Source organism: Cariama cristata, unplaced genomic scaffold, assembly GCF_000690535.1.
Source record: "Cariama cristata isolate BGI_N322 unplaced genomic scaffold, ASM69053v1 scaffold8748, whole genome shotgun sequence".
NCBI lineage: Eukaryota > Metazoa > Chordata > Aves > Cariamiformes > Cariamidae > Cariama > Cariama cristata.
This window is the reverse complement of record NW_009629639.1, coordinates 302-8560: the sequence shown is the minus strand read 5'-3', so window position 1 is coordinate 8560 and position 8259 is coordinate 302.

Genomic DNA, 8259 nt, shown 5'->3' with positions numbered 1-8259 from the left:
TACCTTTTTCAATAGTTTCCAAGGATTTGGAAGTGGAACTTCACTCCAGTTGCCTACTGAACTCCACTGTAACCTCTTTTCATTCATTCCCTAGACTCCCATCACTGCCTTCTCACCTTCCCTCTCCCTCCTGTTTCTGCCTCCTCTCAGCAACTCCAGCCCTGGCAGTCAGCCCAAATTTTTGAGCACAGTAGAGCCTACTGGCTTGTGATCTGCTTCATGCTCACCACTGTCGCTGGAAGGGTTCAGGGTCCTACCAACCTTCCTTCTGATATGTGGTGGAACTAGGATCAGGCTTTGTTTTGACTGATATCACATCTTTAAAAAAATTAAGTGTATGAACTACACACAGAACAGTATAATGGGGAAAGAGAGTTATTAAGACAATAGAGAAATCCTAATACTGTATTATGTATATTGGGGCTAAATGAATGTCTGTTCAGGCCTCTTTTTATCTATTTTGTCTTTTACATTGTAAACTTTTCAAAGGACTACACCCTCTTCTAGTCCATGCATGGTTCAGTAGCTCTTAGTTCTGATGGAGATACCTAGGTAGAACGAGAATGCAAACACCAATAATACATTAAGTTGAAGCATTTAAGCAGTCCTGATGGAGCTTTGGGACTATGAGCTGCAGCATCTGGTACTTCAACCACTACTTTTAGTCACATTTCAAACTTTTCTTTTCCTTTTGTTCCACTGATGTAAATTAGTGCAGCTTCTCAGTTCCTGTAATTAGTAATAAGTTCAGGGAGTATGTTAAAATGAAAACATTTTCTCTCTGTATTTAACATAACAGCCTCACAAGTGAAACTACATTGGTATTTGTCTGTAGGTCTGAATTCCTTCTCTAACTGTACCAAGCAAAACATATTTTCAGTCGAAAAGGCACAAGCCATCTATCAGTATTTATCAAAATGTTTTAAAAGGTCATAGCTGTATTAATTATTTTAGATATAGTAACATGCAGAGCAGCAATATGATTTATCTAGAGCTCTCACAGATGAGTCAATTCCAACAGAAATTGCATCATTCTGTCCTGTCATGCATTAAACATTGCATTACTACACTTCAGAATAAACTGGGCTTGATACTTTTATTCCTAGCATAGTATCATATTAATTTCCCCTTCATTAACCTTGCATGAAGCAGGATGTGATCCATAGCACTATCACTATACAGACCTGCAATATTTGCAGGGCTTGAGAAAACGTGGGAGGCATGCTCAGCAGACTGGTGCTTGGTTCTAACAGTACTGGTCTTCTAACTGAGTATGTATCGTTGGCCAGACTGCATCAAGGATGCAGGATAGTCCCTCGGGATACATCCTTAGGTGGTCTCCGACTGTCAGATCTAACAACTTGTTCTCTGTACTAAAGAAGTCAGCACCAAACCGCATGAGGAGTCCCACCTCACCAGACACTACCATCAGGTACAAACGTTGAAAGCCTTGTCCCAGCTGGGTTGTGCACAGCATCTGCCGTTCTGTGCCTGGCATGCCCAGAGCATGCTCTGGGATGTGCACAGAAGCCTCTCTCTTTGTGACAAATCAAACCTGCACAGAAAGTGGATACCAAAGTACTCAGCTTGAGTTGGATCTAGTTATGAATGCTCCTGAGTGAAGACTGAATAGGGAGATACCTACTAAAGTTACTCACCAGCACAGGTCAGCTAAACACCAACCACTGAACAAGCTCTTATTTTATTTGGTTTTTTATATCACAATATTGCCTTTCAGCACTTAGATCTATAAAATGCTATTTTAGGTTTCCACATCATTTGGATCTAGTCCAGTATTGAATTGAAGTTCTTCATTAGTATCGAATAGTAATTAGGAAATAACATGCCAAATTCTGTTAAACTGCTCTTTCAGTCAGTTCCCCTACTAGCGACCTCCTACACAGCCTTATGCAGGATTACAGCATTATGTGATAGGACTGTTTCTCCTAAGTATCATTAAAAAATCTGCATAACAAACCACTATATTCACTAACGAACTTCAGAACTCAGTATCGTAGACTCAGCCATTTCTGGGACCATTTTAAACTCCAAGTCCTAAATCTTGTCACATATTTTAAAACAGTAGTATACTATACTATTACTAGCACCTTGATTAAAAGTAAAATGTCTAAAATATAACTTAGCCTTACTAAAGCTGTTTGATTTTTGTTTTGTTTTTGTTTTTTCTATCTTAGATCTAGATCATAGAATTTGATAAATTGATTTAATTCTGGTTTCCAGGCAGGTTCACTCATCCTTTTCATAACTCAAATGATGTCATGTGTCAGATGAAAACACTGAAAGGAAATTTTTATTATCTCGTTTACTGGAAAATATATTTCTCTGGACTTTTCCACAACTGAAATGAACAAATAAAGACGGTATCCCTTTACTTACGTAAAATGCCCTTTAAAAAAAAAAAATCTCAAATTAATCTTAAACTGACCTGACAAGTGTCTGTACTGTTTGAGGAAATTTAACAGAATGGAAATTGCTGAACAGTACAAGGTTCAGTTAGAAGAACATTTAGAAAATTGTTTTGTCACTGAATTAACAGAAATCAATAATCTGAGTTAGCATGAAGAAACTTTTGGAAACAACTCCCTAAATCAAACAAATCAGCTAGATTTTTATGATGTCTCACTACCATTGTCCTTGATATGGTAAATTCTCTATTTCTTTCTCATACTGAAAGATAAAACAGTCAGTGCTTTTTGACACATCAAGAAAACTGCAGACCTAAACTTTCCTTCTCAGAACATAGTGGGAATTTTGTTATTTTCTTCTACAGAAGAAGAATCAAGACTTAATCCATCAGCATGCAGAAGTAAAGTAACCTGATTAGACTGCCACATTATTAGCAGATTAAGCAATAATAATCCCTCGCGACAGGGAATTCAGACCCAAATTAGCTCCCTGGGAGATCTGGGCTCGCTATAGAACTTCTACTTCAGCTTCAAGCCCGCATTCAGAAACGCTGGCACAGGCAGATAAGACCCGTAAAGCCTCCGCTGACCAAACTGCAAGCATTTGCAGTAAGGCTCAAATGAATTTCATTAGTCAAAGCACCAAAAGACGCATTGAAAAATCTTGCTGCATGCCCTTTTCTTCCAATTTTTCTTATACGCAATGCCTAGTGAGGGAGGTGTACTACTCCTGTCCAACGCTGCCCGCTCCTCTTCACCCTTTCACTGGTAATGAATCTTACATCGGCTCCCTTTGACACGCCTCGGTTAGACAGATCTGCATGGCAATATACCGACACTGACTAGAATAACATCCTATTTCTAGTTCTCTCAACTGTGCAGTACCAGTAAACAATTAAAAGTTATGAGGCTGGAGATCTTCACAACGTGTAAAGAAAAAGAGGCACAACAAAATCTCATTTGCTTGCAAATTTGAAAGTATAATGAGTACAACTGCCCCATGTTCTTGCAACTACAGCACAAGTCTCTATAAAAAGGCCATTTGTAAAGCTATTTCATGTCTAAAACATCCCACACTACTATTGCAACAGCTGATATAACTAAATACTAAAGAACTTTTAGCAGTGCTTTTCTGACATAAATTAAAACACGATTATTTTTACATTGTACTCCTTTTTGAAACCAGCACTCCTCTCTGAAAAGGAAAGCCCAATAAACTCTCTATTCTTTTCTAACACAGTGTACTTTATTTCTTTTATCTTATTTTTACATCTGATTAAAGACAGCTATTCAGCAAAATTATCTACATTCAAATTTTAATGTATTACAAACAATCCTCAAATATTCTTTAACCAAAAATGGTTTCAATCTTCAATATGAGTTGGAAGGAAAGAAGGGGCAAAAAATTAAAACAGTGCTCATACTTCATAAAAGACTATCAAGAAAGTGCAGACAGAAAACAACTTTCTAGAAGGCTACTGCAACATCACCAAAAAAATAGAAGAAAGAATGGATACCTTTTTAAGTTCAATGCTTGCCATTAAAGGGAGAAAAAGATTAACGTTCTGTTCTTCAGAGCTCTGCGTTCTTCTCCGATGAAGCAGTTAACGTACCAACGTGCTGCTGTAGGGGTAGCAAAATGCAAAATAAAGCTGCAGCCAGTTCACGTTACTATAAGCTCTGCTTGGAAGGTAGGTTGTGATGGCACAGGGTACCCGTCCAGGCCCACAGGCTTATGTCTTATGCTCCTGTTCACTAAATTTCCACCTTGACTCCCAGTGAAGGAACCAGTATGATTCAGCAGAAGACACAGAACTAAAAGTCAGGGTTCTCACCATGGCAGACGTTCATAAAAGATCTTGACTGATATTCATGCCAAAGGTTTCGGTCTGTATGAAACCACTGGATAAGAATTATATGCAAAAGTGAAGGAAGACGAGCTTTCCCACCTTGAAGGAAACCTATAAAATGCATCTCAAATATGAGTCTATGAGCTAAGCAGAAGAAACAATGATGGGAACAACCAATACAGAAAGTTTTAGGAGTAAAGGACTGCTGTGAGTCTGCAAAAAGGAATCAGGCCACTGGTGCAGCCAGGATGGGGAACAGCTAACGACCATCGTATTCGAGTGAGAAAGACAGAAAGAAGACTGCAGGAGCAAACCAGGTTTCGTGCGAGTACTGTGACTGTGAAGAATGGCTATCGCTGGGCGAGACTGTGTACAGATAATTATTTCAGCAAGGGTTGCACTGTGTTACAGCACTCATTGCACAGACTGAATTACTGCTGCAATGCAGCATTGCGTTCTTTGGTGGAAATAAGAATATGCACCATAGCCTTTTTGCCTAGTCAAGCCCATTTTTATCTATGTACTGAGGCAGCCATTACGCTGCTCTTCAGCGTGAACTACATGATCTAGCATTTTGCCCCAGCTGGTTTAATACAGCCTGGCAGTAACAGATATAGATTCAATAGGTACTTAAGTCAATCTTAATGAAAGGTAATTATATTCTATACAATGAAATTCAGATTTCTCTGCATTCTTCAGTGATGTTATCTGAGACATGCTACTGCATGTTACACATATTACATTACATTGTAAAAGAGTAAGAGCTCTTCGGGCTACAGGAGGCTTGAAAGCATCAGAAAAAGGGAATGTTTTGGATTCTGGTGTCTCTATACAATTAAATCATTTAGACTACAGCAAAACTATTTAAAGACGCAAGACTAAATTCACACCTGCTGCAAATGCGGGTAGTTATGCAGACCTCAGCGACACTGCATCTGCTTCATATTGCTGGGAAATTTGTTCTCGGTTCCTACAAAATGTTCTTCCTGGCTTTATCTTACATCAAGACCCTGCACAGTCTCAAATGCAGACAAGTTCCCTCCCAGATTAGCCTCCTTAACTTTTAGTTACAGGAGAATACTTTCTACTGTTGTAAGACAAACACAATGATTTGACAAAAATAGTACGATTTCTTTCTTGAAATTGTTCATTGTCAATAAATTAGATCTTAACAGCTTGTATGACTTCTTCCAAACCACTGGCCCAACAGAAATATCAAAGAGAGAGAATGTTATAACCTAGAGCTCTTGAACGTCAATTTTTTCCTTCCATTGCATGTAATCTCTAGACTTTATTGGCTTTACTGTAGTTTCTCACCTGCTTTCACAGATTTCTCACTATTTTCATCTCACAAATCAACTTCACTGAAATACTTCACAGACTTACATGATGTGCTAACTGTAATTTCCTATTCAGATGGAGAACACGTATCATTAATTCTGCAGTCTTTTCTTAGATGTACTTTATTGAAGGAACAAATTTAGTAGTTACCACAGCTGAAGTCAAGTGAAATAATCTTGGCAATTTTGACAACAGTCCACCCTTGATTGGTCAAGCTCAAAAGGCATAGCTGCTGGCAACTTGAAATAAAATTTCCATTTTCTAACTTCATTATAAAATCTTATCACACTTCTGAGAAGTGAGAGGATATAAAAGTATATTAAATATTTCATTAAAGTACCAAAGTTATTTAAGTTGCAAAATCAAGTACTGAAAGTTAGACATTACCAGATATATAGTTGCCCTGAGACCTTAATTCTCCACCCTCTGTGCTTTGGAGTGGATCGGTAAGCAAATCAAGTTGTCCTTGGAAAGAATTTGTGTGGTTACTTCTTTGTCCATTCTTTATGCATAAGCAAAGAAGCTGAACTGTTCATAGACAGGTTAGCAGAAATCTTGCTTCTCCTTAAATCTGATTATTTAATTTCATGAATCACGCTTTCAAGTTATGTTACAGTAAATCCCTGTGTCTTTAAAAAGAAAGTGATCAATACCAATTCCACTATACAAAATCCAACACTGTCAACGTCCTATTCCAGTTTCCCATCCCTTCTCCATTTTGGCTTAAGAAGAGCATGCTGAATCATTAGCACTGCAGCACACATTTCTGACACTTGAAATGCAAAAACAGTATCATTTGCCAGCAGCAAAAAAATATTTTCCCAAAGTGGGAAACAGACTACTGGCACCATGAAGTTAGATTCAAGGCATTATTGTATGCAGTGTTACACAACCTTTTTCTTTTCTTTCTCCCATACAGAAAATAAGGAATCTCTAGTCTTAAGAGTGAAGGTTAAGAATGAAGAGCCCTGTTTCAGTGTAGGCTTCTACGAGGCTCAGACCAGTTTTTGCTATTGCCTAAACCAACCATTCTGGCAGTTACCATTGCTCTTTCACACTACTTGGTATGGGCTTGTACAGTTTTGTGCATTCAGATGTTCAGTAGAATCGTGCTCAGTTATCATCCATCGATGATACTTTTTTCCCTAAATTGTTCAAGAATATTTCTTGAGTAATGGCAAGGTTACTTTGAATCAGATTTCAAGGAAGAAGGGAGTTGCTTAAGTTTTGAGATGCCACCTGCTGATATGTCGAAGTTACTCTGCAACTAACTGAGAATTCAGGGATCTTGAAAGTCAAATAAAAAAGCTGCTACTGGTGTTACCATTTTTTACAATCCATTGCCATGCCAATCTATAAACTTTATGACCCAAAACCATTCTTCCAAAATCAACAGATATTTTGTCTTTTGAGCAAGACCATTATTCCTTGATACCAGTCAGCACAAAGGAAAGTAGCAGGGGACACAGGTGAACATGTCCTTAATGTTGTGGACACTTCAGTTTGTGCACTAGAGAATTTCAGAGAAAAAAAAAAAAAAAAGTCTGTCTTCCCAAAAAGATTGCTTAAGCAAATACTTCCCAAGTGATGTAACTCCATACCACTTGAGCAGCAACTACTCCAATATATCTTAACAATGCCATTAATACCAAAAGGGATAGCTGTAATTAGTAGATTGTGTTTCTGAATAAGCTGTGATTTTTTGTTTTCTGATATATTCAACATTTTAAAAGTTTTGTGCGTACAGGTTTTTGCAATATACAGCAGAGAAAAGAGTTGACGTTGTTCAATCTATATGGTTCTCATCTGCACTACTACTTTTTCACTTGCTTGCCTGTAAGAAAAAAAAAACTGTAAGAATGACAAGACACTAAAGGTCAACAGGAATCATCTTATGCTGCAAAACTAGTTTCAAGATGCCTTCGCAGTTTCACTTACTCAGTTTCACTACTGGTGGCACACCTGAAGAGCTATGAAATGGTTTGGTTTTTCACGCACAGATCAAAACCAATGGGATTTTTTTGTCCTTGAATCTGAAGTGCATAGCTGAGCCCAAAGGGAGTGTTTGATCTGCACCAAACGCAGGCTGTAATTCTATCGTTATCTTAATATGGTCTTTCTGTAAACCAAAATCTTGTGTGTTACTCAAGACAAAATTAAGCAATCTTTCCTAAGTATTTTTTAAAGTTTCCTTTTTAATAAGGTGTTGATAATGGGAAACACACTACTAAATAGAAAAAACCTGACTAGGTTGTCATTGGGTTTTAATCAAAGGGAGTAAGCTGTCTGCATAATACATCCAGTGCACGAGTACATGACATCAGATAACAAAATCTTTACTTCATTTATACTTTCCCTTGGAGGGGAAAACAGAGATTTGGGTCCCTGTCCTGTAGTACGCCACAGTAACATACTGACGGTGACACACTCTTTAAAAATTATTAAGCTTCTTTTAGAAATCAATACTACAGCAGTGAGCTTATGATGTAGCAATACTACACAGAAAATAAAATGGCTGATGAGGATGAGGTCTTGACTCCATGTTTCACAAATAAAACAAAGTGCAATTTACTTAAATGGAACAAATCCCATTGCAAGCTCTCATGTGGCAGGTCACTGTGACTACGCAGACATATTTCAAT